At 41.6% G+C, this 27,135-nt stretch overlaps 1 long non-coding RNA gene across 1 annotated transcript; it reads left to right on the forward strand.

The window, feature by feature from the left end:
- Nucleotides 1–370: 370 nt before the first annotated feature.
- LOC144461901 (uncharacterized) lies at nucleotides 371–26,385 on the forward strand. The gene is made up of 4 exons (XR_013490483.1): nucleotides 371–508; nucleotides 3,668–3,744; nucleotides 15,195–15,264; nucleotides 26,314–26,385. It is a non-coding gene; the product is annotated as an uncharacterized LOC144461901 (long non-coding RNA).
- Nucleotides 26,386–27,135: the final 750 nt, after the last annotated feature.

Raw genomic sequence — 27,135 nt, forward strand, 5'->3', positions numbered from 1 at the left:
AGAGACACAAAATGCCACAAAAAAAGAAATAGACTGACCTTGAATAGACACAAAACAACCACAAGGAAATACAAAATAATTACACAAAATTGCCACAAAGTCTGTGTGTTTTGCTCTAATGTAGGAGAGGTGGTGAGGCCTTTTGTGTATCTGTGCCCAGGGGCCTGTTGTCTCATAATGCTCCTGTGGAGGTGGGTGTGGTCAGTAGTCAGACGCAGGGGAGAGGTGTAGGAGGGATGGCTCATGAGGGTATCACCAGGTGAGTTGACTGACACAGCTGCTGCTGGTTTGTTCTGATGAGATCTCTCCCTGCAGTGCTCAGACCAAGGAGAGGGACACTGCCTGTGTGATTTTTGGTTTCAGACTGGACGGAGGGGGCAGTTGTTGACTGATTTTGTTGTGTGCCGGGCAGCAGTAAATAAAAGCATTACATTTAGATAGAGTGCTGAATCTGTGCATCTGTGCGGGGGAACTCACTGGGTAGCAAGATGGCTGCACCGCCCATAATGTAAGTTGACCTTACTGTAGTTTTTTAATTGAAACAATGATCTTTTCCTAAACTTAAAGAGGCAACAAATAGGATTCAGTGTTTTTTTAGCTTGGTGCCACCTAGCGTCAGCGTTGTTGCTCGCACTGTCGCAAAGACCAAATTGACTGTGGGGATCAGAGATAATCAATAAAATGTAGGCTGTAAAGCCACCAGTATACCTCTATGTATATGTAGAATGAGAAGGTGTGTGGACACTCTACTAAGTAAATGAGTCAAGAGACTGAGCAACAATTATCAGATTTATCTGAAGAAATAAAACAAATAGTAATGCAAATAATTATACCAGAATGCACAGTACCAGTACAAACAACTCACAGTAAATGATACCAATAATTTCAGTATCAGTTCAAACAACAATAGACATGTTAGGGATAATGTATAGTGAGCCGGTGACTATTGAAAGATAACTCCTGACAGGGGAATGGAACCCCGACACACAGCGAAGTTATTTTTTAACAGTCACCAGCTCACTATACATTCTCACACACACACACACTCATTACTAAAACATTCAAATGTTACAACTGGCATCAATATTATTAAACTGCTGGCAGAGTGTGTTGACAGAGGAGAGGTGTTCACCAGACAAACGGGAGCGGAGGAGAGGATTTTACTCCACTTCTCCCGGTCGGAGAGGCTGGGTGCCCAGTAGCTGCGGCGGTGGCGGGGGCAGCGGGGGGGAGTAATCACTGTCCAAGGGCTGCCGTAGAATGGCAACAAGGATGTCAGCCGACCAACACCCGCTACCCGGTCCCTGGTTACAGCGATTTGCGATGCTGGCCAGCTAGGAATGAACTAGCAGCCAGTACAGTACAGTCCTCTCTCAGCTAGCTAACATTTAGCCGTGTTACTTACTGATCCATTAGAAAGAAAGCTAGCTGGACATTGGTTCTGAAGCCTCTTTGGTCACGGAGCTCCCTCCATCTCTTGAACGCCTGACTGAGGTTTACTCTTGTTTTTCCTCTTCTTTTATCACTCTCCTTTTTGCTCTTCTTTGCCTCCTCAGACAGATTAGCTCGTTTTCTTTTGGGAGGCCGTTTTTCACTTGTCTCCAAACTTTTTCCGTCTGCCATTGTGCTCCTGACTCAACTATCTCATGCCCCGGCCAGTTCCTCATAAGGACCAGCTGCAGTCCCTGATTCGCTGACCGACCAGTTTGGCAATACATGGCGCATTTCCTGCTGTAAAGCAGATTTTTTCTGCGAAAATTTGTCCCCAGTGGCAGAAGCTTATTGCAAAGTCACTAAGTAACCTATGTAAATGCTGATAGTCTGATTTTACTGTGTATACTACCCTGTGCAACCCACATTATTTTCATAATGATATACTATATAGGCAAAAATGCTGTCTGTTGCTTCTTTAAAGAAATTCATGTTTCACTTATGCATTATTTTCATGTTTCCTGCACATAATTTTAACACATTTCATGGCCACCATCACGTAATACAGTGTTAAGAGGTCGTGTCTATTTCATGGATTTCTATGAGGCTGTTGGGATGTCATGTCAGGCCAATCAATAGGCTGGATAGCTTTTTAAAAATACTTAATTACAAGCATAACTCTACTGATGATGTGTACATATTTTTTGGGAGAGCTGTGACAAATTATGTTTTCCTCTGGGAATTAAATGACTAAATGACTAAAGAGAGCCTGGCATCTGTCAATCATCTGAGGTAATCCTGAACCAGCTTTAAAAGGGTCACAACTTCCTCTGCTTGAGTCTAATACACGATTTAAAAATGCCAGAGGCGTGAAAACTTGTGTGTGTGGTGGTGGTGGCGGGGGTGGTGGTGTTTATGGCACACGATGTACTAAACTGTGCAAACCAGAGAGATGACACCGTTCAGTCAAAGGTTTCTCAGCTTGTGGGATGTGACAGTAAGCCAGGATTTGGATACAAAATACAGCAACAAAGATTGTAACATTAAGTTTGTGACGAGGAGGAATGCTTTTAGTTCTCCACATTTAACCTAGATGAGGTAAATTAGGCCTTGAACACCAGCCAGAGCTTTTAAGTCGAGGGACAAATATTGTGTCTCATAACTTGGATGTAACAGAAACCATGAAAGAGAGACTGGAGCTGATGGGTGCATGCACAGAAACTAAAGTCAATGGATTCTAAATCAAATCTAAACAAAGGGCTCTTTTTAGGTTCAGAAGACAACCTTCATCAGCTAATAATTTTCTGCACTTACTGTATGTGTGCTAAAGCAGAGGCGGCACAGTTAAAGACCCTGAGTATTTCTCTATTAACATAAAATATTTGCGACTAAAAACACCAACAATGAAAGTTAATCTGCTTCATCAGGATTGACAGAAGCAATCTTCCACCATGATAGTTCCTGAACCAGAGGGAAATATGACCCCCACAGCAGGGACTTCTTTGCATCTCCTGCTTCCTCCAGTCGATACCACAGACTGTGTAAAAATAATGGACGTAGCCACCAGCCATCAGCTCCTTCAACTTGTGCACTGTAATTTAATCTTTTTTGCCTCTTCTAACGTTGTAGACTTCTGCTTTATAATCATCTATGTTGGTGGTTCTGGTAATCCATAGCTTCTGGTTGTGGAATGATTTAACTGTATTTTTGAAAAGTTGCTTCTGCTGCTTTACAAATTAAACCCACCATAGACTCAATTCATTGGTGTAATCTGTGACGTAGACGGTGGTCTCCTGAAACGTACTCCAGACTCTGATTGGCTCCTAGTTTTTGGATTGTGCCCTTGTTTGTTTACATATCTTGACCTCAACAAGAGTGTTTATTCCCCTTGTGGCGCAGAGCGAGCAGGAACAGGACATCACCTAATATTCCTCCTGTCACATTAGTCACCATAAAGAACACACTTCCTCCCCTTCTCTTGCAGGAACCCTCCACTCAGTTAGGTCGGTATATAGAAAAAGAGTCATCTGGTTGAAAGCTGTCCGGTGTTCCAGGAATTAGCCACGTGTCAGTGGAACAAAGGATATCCTGATATTCTGTTGGAAACTGATGCAGGCATGGAGGTCATGGAAGTTGCCACGATGCCTCCGATGTAGATATGGACGCAAGGAGGGTCTTGCTTGTCCATGCGGTCGAGGTTGTAACTAATGTCTGTCTTCTCCATCTTTTCCTTCAGTGTCTACTCATGTCTACGCCTGAAAACTTCAACCTGGCCAGCTAGCAGAGTCGCAGGAGAGGAGAGTTCACAGACTGGTGAGTTGATTTTCTTTATTGCAATTAGCAACCTGCAGTCACACGCCGCCACCGTCCAACACCAACCACAAAAAGCCCCACTAACAATTGTAAAATAGACACAGGAGCAGAAATTTAGCACAAATTTAGAAGAGCAAATAATATGCAACAGTCACTCTGACGTAAGGTTGGGCACTTTAACATGGTGGCCTATGTGGACTGACTCGTTTCTGGACAACACATTCCCACACTGACCTCGTTACATATCGATATTTGGTTACAGACTTTCCACATCGACATATGACGTGCAAGGTAGTCTTTTAGTGTTGGTTGTCATCAGCCTCCTGGGTGAAAGTCCAATGATTGTTGGACCCATCCACCACCAATCCCATCCGCCCCACTCTGACTTTTCGGACCCCTAACTCACATTGTTGTCCCCCTGATGCTACCAGGCATGGTTACACAATAACAATGACCAGCCGTGTATCGTGCCAACATGAAAGGATGGCTTTTTGCGTTGGTGTCTGATGCCAGAAATCACTGCCCAAGCGCCAGTATTCGACGACTTCGGAATAAGACCGAGTTGTTTTGGAGCCAGCCTCAAGTGGCCATTGGAGGAACTGCAGTTTTTGATACTTCCACATCGGCTTCACCTTTCATCCCGGAGTTGCGGCTTAGCTGAGACACGGGTAAAGTTCCAGGGTTCGTCAAAAGGTTCTCGGTGCCCCTGAGAAGGTGTTAGGATGTTGTAACTAAACTATGAGTAGGATGCACACTTTCTGAGCAGCCCAGATGTTGTTAAATGCCAGTAACACTACCATGTTGTATGCAAAGCAATCAAAGCCCAAACTGGTGAATCTGGTTAGAGTTGGACATATCTGATTTGAGTACAGTTTTAACAAAGAGAATGTACGCCATCTGTGGATACCTCAACAAAGAAAGCCCAGAGCTTCCTCGCTTTTGATGAAATTACACATTAGAGGTAATTTGTTTGAGGTCAGTTGCTCAACAATAAAATCTTTTGTGTTTAAAAGGTCAAGCAAACACTGTTACTCGCTCCGTCAGTGAAGAATGTCTCGAATCAGTCTGACGTCACATCTCGCTCTGCTCCAGCTCTCTGTTCTCTTTACCGCCTCTCAACCGAAGACAATCACCTCCATTTCAGGGACGAGACTGATGTTGGGTTGTTGCCCTGCTAATAAAACTTCTATTGCTTCTGGGAAAGGGAAATTTAACTGAGGAATCATGTTCGTTAGCGCAAACAGGGGAATGAGCTGTTTGTGGAAATAAATGCAGCTGATTAGACCGCAGAGAAAAATGAGAGGACAGAGACGGGACAAAGTGAAAGAGGAGGGGACGAATTGATGGAGGGGAGGGAAGCAGAGAGAGATAACCATATCAAAAGTGAGCGAGGGGAAGAAACAGAAATGGGGAGAGACAAATAAATGGCAAGAGAACTAATGCAGCATAAAAAGCCAATTTCCTAAACCTCTGAAACCCCCTCCTGGGTGGAAACAATTACTGCGGACGGGGAGACAGTTATGATTAAACAAGTGAACGCCTTGACAGTGGAGATAAACTTTGGAGAGGATGGGCTGACAGAGAGTCGTGTTTGCTGCAGAGTATGATAGCTAATTCGCCGCCGCTGATCAGCGCCTGCAGTGAGAGCGGCAACATGGTAGATGACAGTTCAGAGTTAGATGCTTTGAAACACAACCCACACACACTCTCAAAACACATCCACACACAGAAGTGGAGGCTGAACTTTACATGACTTTCCCTCTTATCATGATCGCGTCGATTGCCAGTTTCTCAAAGAAATAAAAATGACGCTAATTGTATTTATTTGAAAGGCAGCACAGAGTATCTTACACAAAGCTCATTTCAAGAATAGGATGAGTTTTGGAATGAAATTACAGCGGATGGTTTCAGAGGGCTGAGCCTTTTGCTGAATGGCTGCATCTTCATCATCAGATTAGAAAACAAGAGACAGATATGACAGAGTTTCTGAAATCGTCAGGCGAATTAATGAATTAAAAGTGAATAAGTCTTTTTCGAGACCGAGGGGAAAATGGCCAACAACAAACTGCGGCATCAAAATGACAGCAGGGGGCCACTCTGGCATCTGCTGAAAGCCGAGGATTGTCATTAAATAAATAATGTTTGGCTGGGTTGCTTTACTCTTTGAAAAACACTGCTGTGAAATTGGTACGCTTCTCCGAGGGAATCATAAGCAGATCATAATTGCCACAAAACTGTGCAGGGGTTTCGAAATGGGGATGGGTTCCATTTCCACAAGAATTAGTCATGCGCTGGTTTAGTTTGGCCAGTTCAGCGTGACCCAGACGACACGTTCCCACTCACAGTTCACCTTTTCTCTCACTCCCATGAATAATAACACCTATTTTGGATGTCTGAAGAGTAAGTGGGCACTCCAAAAAGTTCAGTTCCAAATGGAAATAAATATGGGAGAAAAATCAGCACCTTTGAAATATACTGTTATTTAACAAAGATTTCTTAGCATTTATTTTTACAAAGTAGAGTCATTTGTTAATTTTTATATTTTCAAGTGTTTACTCATATTGTGCATGATGTCGTCCTCTCTGAAGATGAAGATGAATGTCATTATCAGTAATCCAATAGGCTGGCTGTCCTTCAGTCATACATAAAGCATGAAGTGCCATATGCCAAGTGAGGCATTGGCTTGGTACAATATGTACAATTGAGGTTCTTTTTCTTCTCAGTCAGTGTTTTTATCAACCTTTTCAGCTATTTGTGCTGCATGGACCAAAACCAGAGACCAGGTCTTTAAGTCCCGATCCTAACAGCAGACAACCAAGTTTGTACTACACAATTTGGTGAAAGGGGACACTGCTCATCATAGCATTGGATGAATCATGAGGTGCGGAATAGAGGGTGACATGGGAGTGGATTTTCAATCCCGTCCCATCCTACTCCTACAGAAAAACTGTCCCATCCCAATCCAATGACAGAGTAAAAACAGATCCCATCCCCATCCCATCTCTTTTATATATTGTATTTTTCTGTTCCACAGTATACTCATGTTCTTGAGCAGTGCATTACTTCACCTTTATTTTAATTCCTCTTAATGTGCTTATTGTACGCACCAAAGACCAACACAAATTCCTTGTAGGTGAAAACCTACTTGCTAATAAACCTTATTCTGATAAGTGCTACAACCATGTGGCAAATAAGCAGCACTTAATCAATTAGCTTGATGCTAACACATGATGACAATTGCAGTTAGCACACCAAAGGAAAGGAGTATCAAGATCTCCATAACATTCTATTTAACGTAACATGCACAACATAAAATGCCATGAATGCTCATACTTGCGGACATTTTTTATGCTGATGAATGGTGAAAATTTACTCCTATCCCATGCCACAGGAAACCCATGAACCCAGGATTCACGAAAAAATGTCAGTCTCTAGTATAGGTAATTTTGAGGATGCTAGAATGTTAAAACCTGACTCAACTAAACACGATATTTACTGCAAAATGTGGAGGCCAAACCTGACCCAAGACCCAAAGCTGTATTTTTGTCTTGTTTCATTTATTAGTAGCTTCATCAGCTACCTCATCAGCTAATGTAACACACTGGCTACATTGGGATCAAGCAGCACCCTGCAGGGCTGAAATGAGGCCAGCACAGAAGTTCCATGTTCTCCAGAAGCCAGTCAATCCCCATAGAGCCCGTGTTAACATGCCCAACTTTACAGCAGAGATAAACATGTCTACAGCCTGGTATAAAAACAAAACCTTTTTTTGGTCTCTGGGGCTAATTTTCACGCTCACGACAACTGTACAGGGGGTGAATTTTTTTCATAACTCACCCATAAATATTTTATTAAGCCTTAAAGTTCCACATAATTAAGGGTGGGCCGCTTTGAGTTACAGGCTCCTCCACAGCAACAGTTTCTTGCCCACATATGGTCACCTCTGGCTCCTAAAAACCAAGATGACAACATCCAGAGTGCCAAACTTGAGGCTTCAAAACGAGACTCCACTAACCAGTGGGTGATATCACAGTAGCCACGTCCATCATTTATACAGTCTATGATTGGGGTGCAGCTCAGCTCACTCTGACACATGACATTTGAGAAGAACCAAATCCAAACTTTCCTTGATTACAAAAGTTTACCCATCCAGGTCTGTCATGCAGGCATTTGGAGCCACTTATTTAGTAGATGCAATTATCTTTCTAAAACATTAATACTGCAGTAACTGATTTTTTTTACCTTGATAAAGTTGATGGGGCTAATGTTCACAAACATGTTAGCGTTCATTTGAAGGTTGGTGTCTGGCAAACAAACAAACAACCAAACCAGTTGTACTTTAGACTCATTGCTGCATTTTCCAGTGGCTTTTTAGCCGCCAAATATTGTTGTTTTTCCACTGGGGATAGTTCCACAAAAAGCAGTTGTATTTTTAATGAGACATTGATGGCTTCCCCAGTCATGATTTTCCCAACCATTACCAAGTGGTTCTTGGCCTAAACCGAAACCACCTATTAACCGCAGTGTTGCTGAAACAATTTTTCAGCGTATCCGCTACATAATAACATACAAATCTAACTTACCCGGGTAGTGTGCAGTAGATTTCTTAGAGCTTTATGGCTGAAAATGGCTGCTGTACACAGTCATGTTATCCATTGTTGATATAGAAATATTGAAAAGAGCAGCTTCAATGTTTTGTGTGTAGTGAATCTTGTTGTGCATTCAACAGAATTCTTTAATTTACCTCTAAAACCAAACTGCAAACATGACTATGCACCACACTTGCCACTAACATAGAATAATAAGGTCCATGATCCTGTATTTTAAGGAAAATGATAAACAACAAGATTATATGTGGCCTGCAGCAGGGTGGTGGCACCAGTTGCTATGATACACATCCTTTTTTCTTCCATCACAGTGGGTCTTGCGCCTTCTCTCCGGTCTTCCCTACTCTCTTGCACTCTATAGATAGGTTTGAGCCTGTATTTCACATATTCATCCCGTCTGCAATGTAGCCTATTCACCCTCCTTGTTTACAGATATAAAATGACAAGATAAGTGTGGAGGATGGTTCCGAAGCGAGCAGATGCTGGCATTTCACTTCTGTAAATGGCAGTTTATGAGGAACAACAGAGGGCATGGAGGGAGAGGGATGGTGGCGGGGCGTGGGGGTTGGAAAACCATTTCTGGAGCGGGATCGCAGCCTTTGGCTGTGAACTCATTACTGCTCAAATCAAAAGACTCTGTGGAAGGAGCACGCCGCTGTCACCCAATTCTCCGCCCCGCTCTCCTTATAGAACACAACTTTTCTTTTCCGCCACGTCATTTGCCCCCCAACCACTGCTGCCGCTGCCACCACCACCTTCCCTTCCTCATCTGAAGATGACAGGCAGCAAGACTTCACACGGCCGCCGCAAACTGGGTCAATAACAAACTGAGACTAAGAAGAGTGAGAGGAGAAAGAAGGGAAGCGGGCGCCGTCGCTGCTCTAGTTTCAAGACGTGAATAATAAGATGTAACAAAAGGGTAATCTATCATATGTCGTTTGTTTTTAATTGCTACTCTCTCTCTCTCGCTGCGTGTGGGTGGACATGCATTAGGGCGAGACTGAAAATATGCTCTTTAGCTTCGGCAGCACGCCGTGGCTCCCTCTGCTGTCAGTTCAGGCAGTGTCACAGTGATTGGCGGCAGAATTTGCATGTTGGATGTTCTCAAATCAAGGAACACTCTTAACACATCCAAACAGTGTAAGATTAGCCAAAAGCGCCAGAACAGCTGTGATTACAGGCGACCACTGCACACAGCTGTGGCTATTTATAGCACCCATACCACTAATTTATCACATGTATTTGAACCACCATTACGGTATCAACTCAATCATTATTATTAAAGGCCAGAAAGATGAGCGATCATTAATCCATAGAGCTAATATCGAAACAGACTTTACAAAATGCTTCACAATTTAGGATCAAATGAAAAGATAATTAATTCGGGAAGATGATGGCTCGAATTTAAAAGTGATTAAAAACAACCTTTTGCTTCGGTTGCATTCCTCATCATACACATAATGGCCTCCTTCTATCGCCGGCAGCTACGTCTAGAAAACTCTGTGAATGGTTGTCTGAAGTATACGTAAAGCGTAGACATTCTCTCTTTGAAAACACCACTTTCTGTGTGGAAAGCAGCGTGTGCATGGTTCTGTGTGTGCACATTGTTTATACATCTGGCTCCAGGGTACTCAATCATCACTTAACACCCACTAGAAGTGTGTGGCAGTGTATTTATCTGCAGAGGCCTTGCCATCCGCCTGTGTTTTCTGTTTGTTTTTCTGTGGTCCGGACGTTCATGGGTGTGTAACCCCCAGCTATAAAGTTCTGTTGAGTTTGTTGAGGACACAGTGTCGGAAAAAATGCATATTTCGTGCCACAATAAAACGGTCAAAGCTCATACTGAAATTAATGAATCTGGAGTTGACTTTCACTTTCGCTCAGTGGTGATACCTATGTGATAACGCAGGTGTATGCCGTATACACACTTGAAAACTTTCAGGGATGCATTACAAGGAAATTAGCTGTGAAGTTGTCAAGTGGTAGGTCAAAGCACATGATTGTATTGTTTATACACACTCACTAGCCACTTAGGGACACCTGTTCATTTGCTTGTTAATGCAGATAGCTAATTAGTCAATCATATGGCAGCAACTCAGTTCATTTAGGCATGTAGACACAGTCAAGACGACCATCTCTAGGGTTTACAGAGGATGGTCCGAAAAAGAGAAAATATCCAGTGAGCCACAGTTTTCTGGGGGAAAATGCCTTGTTGATGCCGGAGGTCAGAGGAGAATGGCCAGACTGGTGCACAGTAGCTCAAATAACCACTTGTTGCGACCAAGGTCTGCAGAAGACCATCTCTGAACCAACAACACGTCCAACCTTGAAGCAGGTGGGCTACAGCAACAGAAGACCACACCAGGTGCCACTCCTGTCAGCTAACAACAGGAAACTGAGGCTACAGTTCACACAGGCTCACCAAAACTGGACAAAAGAAGATTGGAAAAATGTTGCCTGGTCTGATGAGTCTGGATTTCTGCTGCGACATTCAGATGGTAGGGTCAGAATTTGGTATCATGGATCCATTCTGCCTTGTATCAATGGTTCAGGCTGGTGGTGGTGGTGTAATGGTGTGGGGGAGATTTTCTTGGCACACTTTGGGCCCCTTAGTACCAATTGAGCATGGTTTAAACACCACAGCCTACCTGAGTATTGGCCGTGTCCATCCCTTTATGACCACAGTGTACCCATCTTCTGATGGCTACTTCCAGCAGGATAACGCACCATGTCACAAAGCTCAAATCATCTCAGACTGGTTTCTTGAACATGACAATGAGTTCACTGTACTCCAATAGCCTCTATCCAATGGTGCACCTTTAGGGTTGTGGTGGAACGGGAGATTCTCATCATGGATGTGCAGCCGACAAATCGGATTCGTTCCTACAATAGTTCAGTAGCTTGCAGTGTACTTGCAAGCAGTGTAGGGAGCATAAGCTGTATAAAATAATGGACATGGCTGGATGTGTAAATAGCAAGCGGCAACCTCCGAGGCTGACAAATGAAGCCAATGCGGAGGTGCCATAAACTGCAGTTCTTCGAATGGCCACTTGAGGCTGGCTCTAAGAGTGAGTTAATCCCCACGTTAAAATGCCCAACTTTCCAGCAGAAATAAACAAGTTTACAGCCTGGTACGAAGAACAGTTTTGGTCTCTATGGTTAATGACAGCTTTTCGGGAGGTAACGTTGTTTTAAATGTCACCCCTTTACATTTTATTAGGCCCAAAGTTATGCATATGAGGTGACACCACAGTCTATGAGTCAGATCCAACCCTCAATCTTCCACAGCTCCACCCTCTCATCCAAATACGGTCACTTCTGGCTCCAAAAATCCAAGATGGCGATAGCCGAAACATTGAACTTGAGGCTTCAAAACGGGAGCCCACAAACCAATGGGTGACATCAAGGTTGTTATGTCCAGTTTTTGTACAGTCTATGGTAAATGACAGCCAGAAGTGATATTTGGTCAAGAGGGTGGAGGTGTGGAGGACAGTTGGGTGGATCATAGACTGTAGCAATGACTCGTAAACAACAATTCCTACATAGTATACCTTTAAGAGGAGCAACACAAAAAGAAAAACGCAAAGCACTTGCTTCTTCTTGTCAAAGCGTAATACTAAATCTACTTTTTTTGACTTAATAAATTATGCAGTGCAATATCTATTGATTCCGGTCCCATTTGATAGGGTTTATTGCAACAGAAGTTATTTTCCGGCCTTTATCTGCAGCTGCAAGTCCTCTGGCACACTGAGCTTGGAAAAAAGAACTTCAGGATTTTTTTTATTTTACCCCGCTTCATTTCAAAGACTGGGTTCCTCTCTTTTCTGTTCAAAGCCAGAATCTGACTCTTTACTGTGATGCATTTTTACAGTACCCACAGCTGCAATACTGAGTGTACTGGGAGCATTATAACAGTTGAATCACTCGCTTTTTGTGCACAAATTCTCTCTGTCCAAATGTACATTTTTTATTTTGAAAATTAAAACATAAAAAGGCCAAACCTGCATGAGACGGAGGGATAATGTTGCACTAATAAATGCAAAAGGCACCCACGCAGTTTAATGAACTTCCCGAGCCAAATTGCCGCCTAACAAAGCTTTAGTTTTAAATGTGAAGTGAAGAGGCTGTGTAGGAGTCTGTTTATGTTTACTGTTGTCTGCCTGGACTTTCAACGCCTAACTAAAAGCAAAAAAATCATTTCCTGGTGCAGAGAGGCTTTATACTTTCAGTGTGCTTCAGTGCAGCTCAGTGACTGTGTGTATTGTTGTTGCTGTCAAAGAACAGATTTATATTATCGGTAGGAAAGGGAAAAAAAATCTGTTCTTTTCATAGAACGAACTTGAACAGAGATTAGAGATAAAGTGACGTTTCTCATCTCCTTTTCATGAAGAGCTTGCAGCAAAGTCAAGCATCAACAAAAGCTTCCAGTTCATCCAGGGACCAGTCTCCCCTGACTTTTGGCTCCAATTAGCCTCTCGCACTCATGCCACATGGATGGCAGGTGTTCGCCGTTGAATGCGCGGCCGCGACGGCATCTGTTCACAGCTGTTAGAACTTCTCCGTCTTCACATTTTCCGCGGAATGAAAGCCACATGATCTTGTTTATGAAATTTTAACTGCAAATGGATTTCGGGTCACTTCATCCACCTCGAGCTGTCTACAGAAATAACTTTAAACTCACAATGTAACACGTAGCACATGGGATGTCACCTCAAGTGTGACGAGCTGTCACAACAAGATGATTTCCTCTCGGTGCTGCTGTGTGACTCTGTTTTTACAGGGTATTATTTCCAATCATGCCAAATAATTTTGGCTTGCTCATTTTCCCACAAAACCCACTGATTGAACATGTTTCACGGTGTTTTTTCTTTTTGATTTGTCAGAAGAGGAAATTTGTTTTTCACCTTGTTTATCTCCTGTTGCAAGAAAGTTCCCTTCTCTTCTTTGGTGCCGTAAACTGTTTGTTCCATAAAGCAGTCCAGTCCCTTTCAGAGTTATAAATAACATATGTGTGCTGCTCTAATAGGTGACTTCCCTGTGACAGCATTATCTGGGTGTCCACTGAATAAAAATGGCCATAAATCTGCAAGAAAACCAAAGAAATGCTTCAAATCATGCCACATAGTTCATAAATTTAGCCGTTTTCACAGTAGTTTACATGATCCAGGTGATTGTTGTCTGTATGTCCATGGTTACTATGATGATTAACCATAATGTAAGGGTAACACTTTACTTTAAGTCCCCCTATTTATTTTGCATTTATGAGCACTACTTTGTACGTAATTCACTAAATTCACTTATAAGCAGTTTAAGTGATTATTAATGCACAGTATTTGTCAACAACAGTGCTTCTCAGATGAAGACTCATATTTTATATTACAAACGTGTTTTACTACATTGTAGCGATGACATTATAGTTATATATAGTTCGTTTGTACCAGTTATAAATGGTAAATGTTTGTGCATCTTTCTTTGCCTTGCAGCACTTTAAACGCCTCTGTGCTTGAAACATGCTTAAAAAACCAACAATACCAAAACTGGTTCAGGTGTTGCCAGTGGCAAACTGACCTACTCCATAGCAACATAATATTTGTGTTTACAGCACCCAGAACACGTTGCGTACACTGGTGGAATAATCTCCAAATATACCCACCACATAAGAAAAACAGTACAAACAACAAGCGTGACAAAACCTATGAAAATACAGCTGAAAAATAAAAATGTTTTGTGTTTGTTTATCACTAACCGTACATTTTCAGACAGAACTACATCTCAAAATGTCCCAGATAACATGTCTCTGACATTGGCCCTGTTTACACCTGGAATTAAAATGCGTCTTGGGTTGGGATGCACAATATTGGATTTTTTGCTGATATCCAATATGCCAATATGTAACAACTCATTCAACCGATAACCGATACCAGTATCAATATACAGTATCAGCTTTTTTCCCTACCTAATTTAAGTGATCATCAAGTCTCTTCTGTAGTGGAATTAGCATCAAATTATGGATGCATACTCTTGTCATGATGGCCCACCAGTAGATGGAGACATGAAATACTTTTCAATAATATTCATTCACTGTGCAAATTAAGAAAAATCATGTTGGCCGATTCTAATAGTTCATTTTAAAGCCGATGTTGGCCGATACCAATTACGTGCCGATATTATCATGCATCCCATGTCTTGGATGGATCACGCGTGCGTCATGCGTCTTGAAATCGGATTACTCCGACCACACTTGCACATGGTCGCATTTTTTAAGCAGTGTGTACATTAATGTGTCCTGGGCCACATTGAAGGATCTGCCCTCTCAACGTATCCTCATACAATAGTTCATATGATATCTTACGAAAATGCACATTCAAAGGTTTGTATGATATCTAACAAATTAACAAACCACAAATGATGTTATGTACCTAACATAAGTTAATGACTTACCGTGAAGTTGCAGAGGTTAGGTTTAGGGAGAGAAACATGATAATGATGTACCTTAGAATAACTCAAAGTTCACTTGGTTCCGAACACTGGTCTCCTGGGGGAAAGTCCTGTGTTGTTTGACCCATCCACCACCCCAACCTGCCTCCTTATGCAGAGTTTCGGTCTTCATTTCTTATTTACCCCTGTTAGAACATTGGTCACGTGACCACCCTTTCTTTCACGTGGGTCATACATAAATTACTGTCTCGTAATTTCATAGGTTATATAGAAATTGTGGTGCATTACTTTTTGTAGGCATATGTACGAACAGTGCATGAGAGCAGCCTGGCTTGCTCAGCTGATGTCTGTGCATATATAGCCACCTGCCAGATGAGCAAACTTTCTGTTGCTGCTGTTACACAGGTTGGACACAGTACCATCTCAGGACCATCTCCAGGGACTGCCTCCTTTCCACGAACAATCAGTTTGCCTGGTGAGTACAAGCTAACACAGTCGCAGCTGTTAAACTGTCCCAATTAACTCACCCTGGCACTAAAATGGCTCAACTGTGTCATTAAACCTGTCAGGTACTGTTAGCCGCATGATGCTAACAGTCCTTGTTACTGTGTGTGCAGACAGACTTGCATTAACTGTCCCCGGTGCACACTCCCACAGCAGTAGTCTCCTAGTGAAGGAGGCAGAGGGACTGTTGGGTGCATTAGCTTGTTGCATGATAAAGAAAACAATACATTTGGTCTTTGCAAACAAAATGGTGTGCGGGTTTATTTGCATATTGTGTGGAGAAGTGAGTTCAAATCACAAGGCACATGTGGAGACAAATTCTAATGCCAGGTATGATCAGACAGGCTCAGAGCTGTCCTCTTGTGATTGGATCACTGTCCCCTATCCATACACATATATTCATACAGAGGCAAATCATAGTTTCCAATTCGGGCTGAACATTTTTCTGTAATACTATACAGAGCTATTGAAGTCTTGAAAGGCTTATATATATATATATTTGATTGAGTTCCAGTCTGTTTTTGCTTTGTTTCCAAAGGGTTACAGTCAGCAAACATATATATATATAATCAACAAACTTTTACATTACTCTGCCATAATAGCAACTCAGTGTGTTTCTATTACAATGTTAATCCATAACCAGAGGGACTTGTCTCACAGTCCCGGCTGACTCTGGACTCTGCAGCCAAGCTTGGCCATTAAACACTATTGGAGAGCACTGCTCACAAGTCTGCTCACGTTGGGTCCAACAGCAGATTGCCCTGCCTGCTCTAATGCAGCGCCACTAGTGGCACATTGGGTATGGCTGAGACATCATCGGCTTCCTGAAAACATTAAGGTCTTTTCTACAGCTCAGACGGCCCGCTATAGACCCTTTTGTGGTGTGAAGAAAGAGAATAGGGACGGATTGAAAAGCAGGGAGGAAGAGGAGGGAAAGAGTGACACATCGACGGAGGGAGAAGCCAACTGGTGCTCACATAATGCTCCCTGATAGACATATAGTCTGAGCCAGGGAGCTTTTGAGGGGAGGGGGGGGGGATTCATATGCGCCAGGCGTCTTAGGGTTTATTCACACCAGGAACAGAAAATAGCATCTTTACCCTTGTATGACCCAGAACTAATAGTTTTTTTGAGACAGAGAATAGATGCGATCTAGGGTGCATTAGGCTAAAAATCAACTTGTCTTTTCCTGTACACATGCAGCCTCAGAATAAGATCTTGTTCCCGCTGTGACCTAAAATCCTATTTCATTGCTGCACAGCTTTGGCAACAACTTAATCTTTTCTAAACGCAGACGTATTTGGACTCATTGAAGACGCAGCACTTCAGAGCTGATGGCTCGAGATTTAAGTCTTGACTCGTGACCGCTCTTGAAATAAAGCTTGCTGCTGCTGCACCCCCCTTGTTTCAGAGTTGATATTTATGGTTTTCTGCATTTAAATCAATGAAGTCGTGAGATATTTTTTGCTTTTAATGCTGATGGCTCTAAGTAAAGTGGAAGAGTTGTGGGTTGCTTGGCAATGTGGGAGAGATGCAGCGCGCTCACTATTACCCCGTCCTGCCAAAATCCAGACGTGCTGGCTCTGAGCTGCTGGATATTCCCTCCGCCTCATCCATCACCGGCGTGGTTGAAACACTTGAAAACACGATTAACCAGATATTACACTCAGAACAAACAGAAGATAATAAATTTCCCTGTTTCTCTTTTGCTATCAGCCCATTGACTTCATGCTGAGCTCAGTATGAGACTCTGTGTTTCTAATTTTCTGCGAATAATCAAAATGCTTATTACCTCAGGTAGTGAGGCCATTTCTCAGCCTAAACATCTTCGCCCTAATTTCCTATTCTTATGCAATAACGCACATCTAAAAGCTTTTTTATTCCTATTTCATAATTAGATGTTGGAGCCAATGTTGGAAATTTGCTCAAAAATAATTATGTAATTCTAAATCACAGCAGATAGAGACATTATTGATAATTTGCATCAGTGAACTGGCAGCATAAGGCTGGTTGGGGACTTGGAAGAGAGGCTTTGCTCACAACACTGCTCTCCATCTCTCACGCATGTACAGTCAGAGTGCTGGTCTCTGTTGCTCGATTGAATTTGGCCCTTGTTTCAACCCCATTTGGAATATGAGCAGTGTTAATGAAACTGAAAGTGTGACTGTGGCTCAGCAACGGAGCAACTACCATTATAAAGAGTCCCCGAGTGTCTCAGAGTGATATCTCACTTTGGCTGAGCATGATCTTTTTTCCATTTAAATTTTCACTTTAAAACATGTTAATTTGCTGGAGGTCATGAGTGGTTAACTGGAAAGAAACTAGCACTGCAACCATTCCCGCTAACATCTGGCCTTTATATTTTAGGGCAAAGCTTACAATCAGCGTTTATTCCTGGGACAAATAACTCTGCAGTAGTTACAGGCATTTATCAGCTCCAGCTCCGATTGGCTCCATTTGGCAGTGATGGAAATACGATACCTGGGCGGACACGCTGCCACAAATTCTGTCCACCTCCATCCAAGCAGCTCTCAAACTTCGTTCCAAGGTAGTCGGCACAGAGTTTGAAAGAGAGACTGAATAAGTAACATAGAAAAAAGAAGTAGCCACTGCAACTTTTTCACTGGCCTTCATGTGTCTTTCTACTATTTACTAACCCTCTTTTCTAGTGCATTCATGCAATTGAACGTGGCACACCAAGCCTGCCCACTGAAATAGCTGGGTCTGGGTATTTTGATCCAAAATATCATCAATTCCATACCGCAATATACGCTCCCTGAAAGGATCTTTTTACTCTGTCCCCTCGAAATTACATTTCTATAATACTAAACTGTTTTCATAATGACGCTGTTATGTGGTGACAACACACCACCTGAATTATGTTAAGAGATAATGAAGGCAACGAAATGACACCGTAGCCTCCGGTCTGTGGTTAGATTTCAGCAATAAAAGTGCTTTGGTTATGGTTAGGAAAGATTTTGATTTTGGTAAGGTTAATTTTAGAAGTCAGTAATAAAGAAACAATGCCGTCGTCATGAGTGGATAGTGTATCTCAAGATCGCCGATTTTGGCGGGAAACAAATGAAACCTGTCAGTGAACATTTTGTTAAGTGTAGTATCAACATTTCTGCAACTTGCCAGGCAGGCTACATTAATTAGCAACATTTCCTCGTTATGTTAATAGAAATAGTCACTAAAATTCTGTATTTTATGTCCCAAATAGTAACAAATTACATTTCCCTCAAAAATATATTTGTTGTTTCATATTATTTGTATATAAACGCAATTTCTAGGAGACAGGGTTTCATTTGTCGGTTGGCCAGAAGTATGATGAATTATGATTTTCCCGTTTACAGAAAAAGTTCCACAGGTTGTCAATTCTTTCATGTCCGTAGGACGCTAAATTTAAAGGTACCACCAGCAGCCAGCTAACTTAGCTTAGCACAAAGACTGGAATCAAATAGCTTGGCGCTGTCTGAAGTTAACAAAATCCATCTCTCACCACCTGTAAAGCTCACTAAAGATGGCTGCTGAGCTGTTAACACTGTAAACAGCACTTGTAAAGGATTTTTGTACTGAGCTGAAGTTAAATGTTTGAACCAGCAATCGTCTAAACTTCCTACTGAAATTACAGCTATGCTAGCATTGATATGATGCTGTAATGTGCTTGTGAGCAGCAGTGCTTGGAGTTAAACTATACATTTAGCATGTTAACATGCTTACAATGACAAAAGTCAACACGCAGATGTTTAGCAGCTTAATGTTGACCATGTTCATCAGCTTAGCTTAGCGTTTTAGTATGCTAACATTTGCTAGTTAATAAGTAAGTAAGTATTTGGACAAATTATTTGATGGCAATTCATAGTTCACATAGTTCAGTCAAAACTGAAGAGATGACTTGACCTGAATGTTATTTTCAAATAATGAGTGGCAACTTCCATCTCCTTTTGAGCAGATGTAAGGAATGCTTGATTTGATTTGCTCTCAAAGGGAAAAAATAGCAACAGCTTTAATGTATGTAATGCTCAGGACTTCTAACCAGTGTCACAGCGGTAATATCACACTAAGTGCGAACATGAGCACTTAGGGAACCAATGTGCAATTCTGGTGAGACAGCTGGATTGTATTCGACACAAAGGCCCAGACCAGCTTAAAAAATGATCATAATAATGAGAATGTGGCATAAGAAAAGCACGCAACCGCCAAAAGAGTTTGCACAGGTGATTTTATACAAAACTATGACTCACTGGCACTTGCCTCCCCAGGCTGTTCCCTAAAATAAAAATCTGCTGCTCTGCCTGGTTACAGCTACCATTGAGACACTCTGCATGTGTTCCTATGCACAGTTACTTACAGTTATTCCCCTTTATTGCTTTCACACCAGCAGTTGTTGGCTGCTTTATATCAATGGTTTGGCCTCCTCAGAATATCACAGAATCATTTTTCCATGCTGCTGTGCATTTATTCTCCATAGATTGCAGCTGTGAGGGAAGAATTTTCATTTGGCAATACATTGGATCACAATTTCATTGGAGTGATGAAATGCTAATTTAAAAGTATAACACAGCGGAACCCTGGATTGCAGTGATTTATTGTTAATTGTGGAAGAATTCAGATGATTGACTTTGGTAAATGTATCATTACCACAATCTAAAAACACTCATTTACAAGTAAAAGGTCTGCATTCAAAATTCGTCTTATCGTCTCTTTTCTTTTTGCTTTTGTTTCCAGCAGAAAAATCGACCCTGACAGGGATTGCTCATCATTTATGAGGGGGGAGAGGGTGGTTAAAAATGGGGGAGGCATCTCAAATAATTTCTTAAGCATCGGTGAGGGATTTTTATTTTGGCTTATGGGAGGGACATACAATTTTAAATGGTTGCATCTTGTATTTATTTTGAATACCCTCTGTCATGCAACTCTCACTCCTGTGCTGTTTGCTCATCGTGTTAGTTCCAGTACCTATGTTTGGTGGGAATATATAATAAATTATAGTTGTTTATGGTGGAGGGTTAGGGTCATGCATTTTCCTGTGGTCACTCAGGAAGGCTTAAGGAAAAATATTGGTAGCTTCAGGAAGGGTCAAGATAAAAATAGAAAAATCAGCATTTCAGCCATTGCCATGTTGGTTTTTAAACAGTCCGGCACTATAGTGGATCAAGGTGTGGATCTGACTGAGAAGCCAGGGATGCTATCAGTCCCAGGCTCACCAGGTACCGTTAGGTCAGTCACTTAGCTACCTGTAACTGTCACACATACAACATCAGGTGTATCTGTCAATGCAATGACTTGGGGCCTCAGTAGGCTTCTTGGCTCGGGCCCCCCAGAGTCTGCTGCTTTGGGGCATCAAATCAAGCGGAAGTACAATGGTAAAGTACAGTTGATTAAACACACTTGGATACTTTCAACAATTGTTTGTTGATGTGCAACAGTCTGGATACATGTATGTGGCACTAAGGCACAGCGTGTATGCTCCAGTATTTGCATTTTCGGTGTGAGGCATCAAACACAGGAATCCCAATATTTCAAAATCTCAGTATCATTGTTTCTCATAATGCATTTTGAATTCTATTTCATATGACGAAAGAGATTTTAAAAAATACATATAGCAGTCATTGAATAATTCCTCAGATAGAGAGAAACAAAGAGAAAACAAGCTCTTTGGTTTTTTGTATATTCAGAGATGTACCAAGACCAGCACAGCGGGCCCCAAGAGGCCTGACTCTTTGATATGTTCTCTAAGGTTGAGTAAACAAAGATTTATTGAAAGAGCATAATTCGCAGCCCACACATTATACACACAAACATACACACAGGCAGACTCGGCAAATGACTCCTCAGATGTGTCAAAAAAAGAATAAAGTTCTGTGAACGAAAACTGGCGGAGGGATTATTCTGATTCTCCATTCGTCCGTTTCCATTTCCTCCGAACATTTCTTTACCACCTGGCGTCGACCCAAATGGCTCAGTGACGCCGCTGAGGTGTCCGTGGCTTTGCCCGAGGGAAAATATCTATTATCCCCCCCTCCTTGTTTTTCTTGCCTGGCAGAGGAATAACCGCTCAACGATTCAGGGCTTTCACCTCTACTCTGATAAAGGTTATCTTGGCAATTTAGTGCTGGCGATATCGCATTATGGGGAGAGTTATGAGGCGGAAATCAAATTTTGCTCCCAGTGACTCCGAGGAGAGGGAGGATGAGAGGTGTATTGGACTGCACAGTAATGATGTGGTAGAAATTGTTGTGTGTTTGTGCATGTAAGGATGTGTGAGAGTGCATATGTGTAGAGGAGTGGGGCTTTGCATCTGATTCTATACGGTCTACGAGTAACATTAAAGCTGCAATTTCACTACAGTGGAAAGTGCTTTTTACAAAATTGCTTCATCCCAGAGACTCATATTATACATGGAGTGCCCAGTGGGTAGATTCAGCCAAGCTTCTTGATGGACATGTTGAATCCTGCTAATAAGTCTCAGAGCTGCTAGCTTGGTTTTGCAAGTTGCTATATGCCAACTATTGTGGCAGCCAGAGAGCAAGTCTTTCTTTTTTTTTTTTTTTTTCTTGAATTCTTTATTTTAGATGCATAACTACTAATGTCAGGCTTTTCAAATTGTGGTGCAGAGAATGAGAAGGTCAGCTGCAATTTGTGTCAAAAATAACACTCCGCCTCAGAGTCATAACCCAGTTAAATCTAAACACACAGACATGATACACCAGGCTGTTCTCACGCACTGTTGGTACATATATCTATGAAAAGTAATATATAACAATTTGTGCACAACCCACTTAATTATGACCCAGTAATTTGTGAACAACCCCCACAATTGGAAAGGCTGGGATCATGTGACTAATGCACTGTTAGGAGTAAAGAAAGAACATAATGAGGCATGTTTGGGTCAAACAAACACGTACTTTCCCCCAGGAGACAGTGCTCAGGACCGTGTAAAACCACCTAACCTAATTTACTATACTCATCTAAACCTAATCTATCTAACTTACCTTACCTAAATCTAACCGAGCTGACTTTCCTTACCTAAACCAAGCCTACATATCTTTACTTGCCTAAACTTAACCTACTGAACTTTACTTGCCTAAACCTAACCAACCGAATTTTACTCACCTAAACCTAACCTACGTATCTTTACTTACCTAAACCTAGCCTAATTAACTATACCCACCAAAACATAACCTACTTAACATTACTTGTCTAAATCTAACCTACCTAACTTTCCTTACCTAAACCTAGCCTACATAACTTTGCTTACTTAAAGTTAACCTACTTAGGTTTACTTGCCTAAACCTAACCTAATTAACTATACTCACCTAAAGGTAACCTATCTAACTTACCTTACCTAAATCTATTCTACCCGACTTTCCTCACCTAAACCGAGCCTACATATCTTTACTTACCTAAACTTAACCTACTTAACTTGCCTAAACCTAACCATCCAAATTTTACTCGCCTAAACCTAACCTATGTAACTTTACTTACCTAAACCTAGCCTAATTAACTATACCCACCAAAACTCAACCTACTTAACTTTACTTGTCTAACCCTGACCAACTTAACTTACCTAAATTTAACCTGTCTAACTTTACTTGCATAAAAATAACCTATGTAACTATACGTTAAGTAGTTAACCCTATGCTAACTACATAACATGATGACGCTATTTATGCAGCACTTTTTTGTTAGCTGTCATACAAACCATTGTATGCCAACAGAAAAATCCGATCCATACAAGCACTGTTATAAAAAAAAATCACTGTCAAAATGAAAACCCACGAACAAAATGTAAGCACTGTCAAAAAGTATGCCAAACCAACACGCAGTGATATAACCGTAACACTAAAACCACGCAAAGAAGAAGATGTTGATCAAACAGACGCCTATAAATAGATCTATTACCAGAAGGCTACCTGGAGCAGTGACCTCCATTGTGCACTCTGACACCTCTGTTCCTCAATATAGTGGAGGAGGAACTGTACATTTATGTGTAAACATGAAAAAAGTCCTGTTAGTAAGGTTAGACCCAGCACTACTTTGGCCATGTTTGCCATTGCACGAAATGTTGCCTCATTTGTGATGCCTCACAAAGTAGATAACGACGCACACTCCAATTTTACAACATGAGATCAGTTTTCAGTGACCTAAAATGCGGCCTGTGTATAGACGAAACACCAAAAAGCATAGAAACAGCTGCATTTTCAAATATATTCTTGCAAATGTATATGTAGAAAAGGCCTTAGATTCAGATTCACTTCCACTTTCCAAAGAAAGCCTTATTCTCCCCAGTGTTCATTGCAAATAAACATAAATCCACTTGGAAATCACAGAGAAAAACGCACTCCTTAAAATTCACAACCTGCCTCAGAATCATTGGGCTTTTAAGTTCATCAGTATTGAAATAATCAAATAGTAGTAATGTGTAAATCTAAGTACAGAATGTGAACGGGAACTTTTAATGGCTAATTCAGCAAACTTTAAATGGTGCCAATTTGCCAATATGTAAATAAATGTATACGCTTAAAAATAGCCCACAGCTGACGAACTGACTCCATGGCAACATTATACAGCACTTCCTATTTAAATCCCCAAAGACCCCCAGTATGGGAGATATAGTTACAAAATGGAGATCATAATTATCTCCTTCATCAAAGTATGAGTTTCAAAATCCATTAATATTACATTTTATCAACAGTTTTGACAGAGCAAAGGCTCAGATTCTTCTATTGCAGGAACACTCACCCTCTCCTACATTTATTCATATACCTTCATGTTGGAAATATAGTCAAAAAATGGTGTTTTTGGCGAGGTGGGGCTCAGTGTCAGACTTTGAAAACCCCTGCTCTAATGGATCCAGAGAGCAGCATCCATTTACCCAACCACCATTTGCCATTTCTCTACAATACTGAAGGGTGGGTATAAGAAAACTAAAGTGCTTTCTTGTAGCTGCAGTACAAAAAGCCCACACTGTACAGATAGCATCCACAACGTAAAGCTGGCAACTCTGTGTGTAGAGTGACACCTCCTCCCCTTATAAACGAACAGGAAATTAGAGAAACACATTACTATCAGGGCTGCCGAGAGAACCTACAAAGCACACCATCAGATCACACCTCCTGTATTTGTCAGATGCATTATCACATTATTATATTCACAGTTTACCCAACTCCCTGGAGAGCGAAGAAAATATGCCGTTGCAAGGCTTATTCTGCCAAAAGGTTGCCATGACAATGGGATTTCACTCTTTTTTCCCTTTAGTTGCAGTATATTCAACTCTACTCCTTCCTCATGTACAATTATTAAAATATCACCATTGTAACAGTTTTGCCTAAGGATATAATTTCAGCTGCTGCTATATATTTTGTGGAACTGTTTCCAGTTCCTAAAACTGAATTATAGAGAAAGAGTGCAACCTTTTGCACCTCTGAGGTAGTCACAGGGAAATTGGTGTCCCACAGTGAATTGATTATGTGACTGTGTTCGTCTTTCTACTGGGGCTAAAAATACATTTTTAGAAAAGCTGGGGAACATTTTTATATCATTGTGGACTTGCACAATGTGAAGTACTGTGAGGACATCGTGTAACGGGGAAGTAGGACAAAAGTGGCTCCACTGTCTGAAACACGCAAGGAATGAATGACTTGATAAAATTTCTTTTGTGCCTTATCAAAAGGGATGACCCCTTTTCATGTCACCTTATTGTACCGACTTCTAAGTGCTGCTCCATGCAGAAAACCAAACCCAAGTAGAGCCACCAATCTTCGAGTGCCACACCTGGGATTTTGTGCGTCACTCACAAAAGGTTGGTGGAGGGAAGAATTGTTAAAATCAAAGCAGCAAAGGCAAAGTTATCCTGACTTGTAGTCCCTAGTATGAGTCAGATTCCCGGAACAGTGGACCCTACATTTCCCATAATGCAACTAATAGCATCTTTAATGAGACCCTTTCTGTGCGGTAAACACCTCTTTCAAATCCCACACCTCCAGTTTGTAATGCGAACTTTCTCTTAAATGTTTTTCGTTTTGAGCTTAATCTGAGGTAACTCTGATGACATCAAAATTACATCACCACGGTTATTTTTACAAAGTGTATTCAGACAGGAAGCAAGCACGTTCTCCTCTGGCATTTAGGTTTTTAACAGTGAAATGTGTTTGAAGGTCAGGTAACATGCCCACTGCTAATTGGTAATACTTCACACTTAGCTATTGGTGGTTTTTATTTTTTACCATTTATGTTTTTTAGCCACACTAGAAGCTTTGTGTTTCGTGCTAATTTGCCGATGTTAAAATGCTACAACGCTAAACTAAGATGGTGAACATGGTAAACACAGGCTCTCAGGAACACATTTCAGCGTTGTGTCACTTCGTATTGCAGACTCCTGTGACATCATCACAACTGAAAGTCTATGAACCGAGTTGATTGCATACCCAGCAAGTAAACCCAGAAGCTAGAAATGTTTTTTGGCTAATGTGTCAGGCGACCAGTTCTATTGGACTGAATAGGCGCCATCTTGGGGTCCAGTATCTAGTTATTATTTTACATCTATGGGTAAATATTAAACCTGATAAATATTAGCATTACAGCATTGTCAATGCAAACATCTTTGCACACCTATGTTAGCATTTAGCTAGCTAAGTGCAGCCTCACAGAGCTGCTAGCTAAGCTGTAGACCATTATGGTGCATTCCATTTGCACTTAGAAGTCAATAAAGTTGGATTTTTGGTTCAAAAAGTCAGAGGAACCTCACCAACTGCAACCTCAAAATCCAAGATGGCTGCTTCAAGCATCAACAGCTGTGAAAGCTTTTTTTGTTAGCACTTCTGTCTTGTTTGTGTCTCATTTGAACAGCTGTACACACAGTGCTGTCCAACTTCTATCTGTGGACATGTTGCTTTGATGTTTGTATGTGCAAAATACAGTGTAATGTGTCATGAGCAACTGGCATTGCTAACGATGGTTAACTTGGCTAGAACTGCTATTGCTAATAACATCTTGCTTTTCTGACTTGCTCTAGGCTACTGGAATGCAGTCAGCTCATTTGCAAACATCATTCTCAGCTCCAACCCTCTGACCTCCAACTTCCAAGGTAAGTGAAACGTAGCATTAGCCTGCTGTTAACATCCTCACACACATCAGCAACCCACACACTTCAGACATCAGCACACACACGCTACAGGTGTTGGTGAAGGTTGCAAACAGCTTCCTCTCAAAGGGAGTCTCCTCCTTCGCCTACAGCCCACTAGTCAAGTGCCTCTTATTGTGATAGATGATGAGACGCTGTATGACTCGCACACACACACACAGACCCATTAAACACATCACAACAGTGACCCCAGCTGGACAGCGAAAACCCTGAGATCTGATGCCATGTCTGGGTTAGTTTGACCTCTCTGCACCTCCCATAGTGGTCACACCTGTAACGCTTTCCATCACTTCACCAAGAGAAAGAGAAACGAAAGCTTAAGTTAAACCCCATCCAGAGCTCCACCACATAATCACAGGATAAAGGACTGGATAGAGTATCTGGACTGTCTGTGGCTGGTTTTTATTCAGCTATGTTGCTGTGTTCTGCAGTACAGCTGGTTCTGTTGTTTGTCCCCACTTGAGCCAAACATATAATAGGAATAATATCCCATGTTGCAATATACCTTTGTACAATTTTAACAAAGATTAGAGCTTCCCCTTTTCCTGCTGTTGAACACAAAAGTCCTGCCAACATAAATCCCTGCCTGCCAAGCATCAATATACATACATATTTCATATTTGTGAAAAGCTGATAACCTCATGCACACAATATATGAAGGTCTTTATACTGGCTGACACAATAGTGGCACAC

Source organism: Epinephelus lanceolatus, chromosome 24 (genome assembly GCF_041903045.1).
Source record: "Epinephelus lanceolatus isolate andai-2023 chromosome 24, ASM4190304v1, whole genome shotgun sequence".
Lineage (NCBI taxonomy): Eukaryota > Metazoa > Chordata > Actinopteri > Perciformes > Serranidae > Epinephelus > Epinephelus lanceolatus.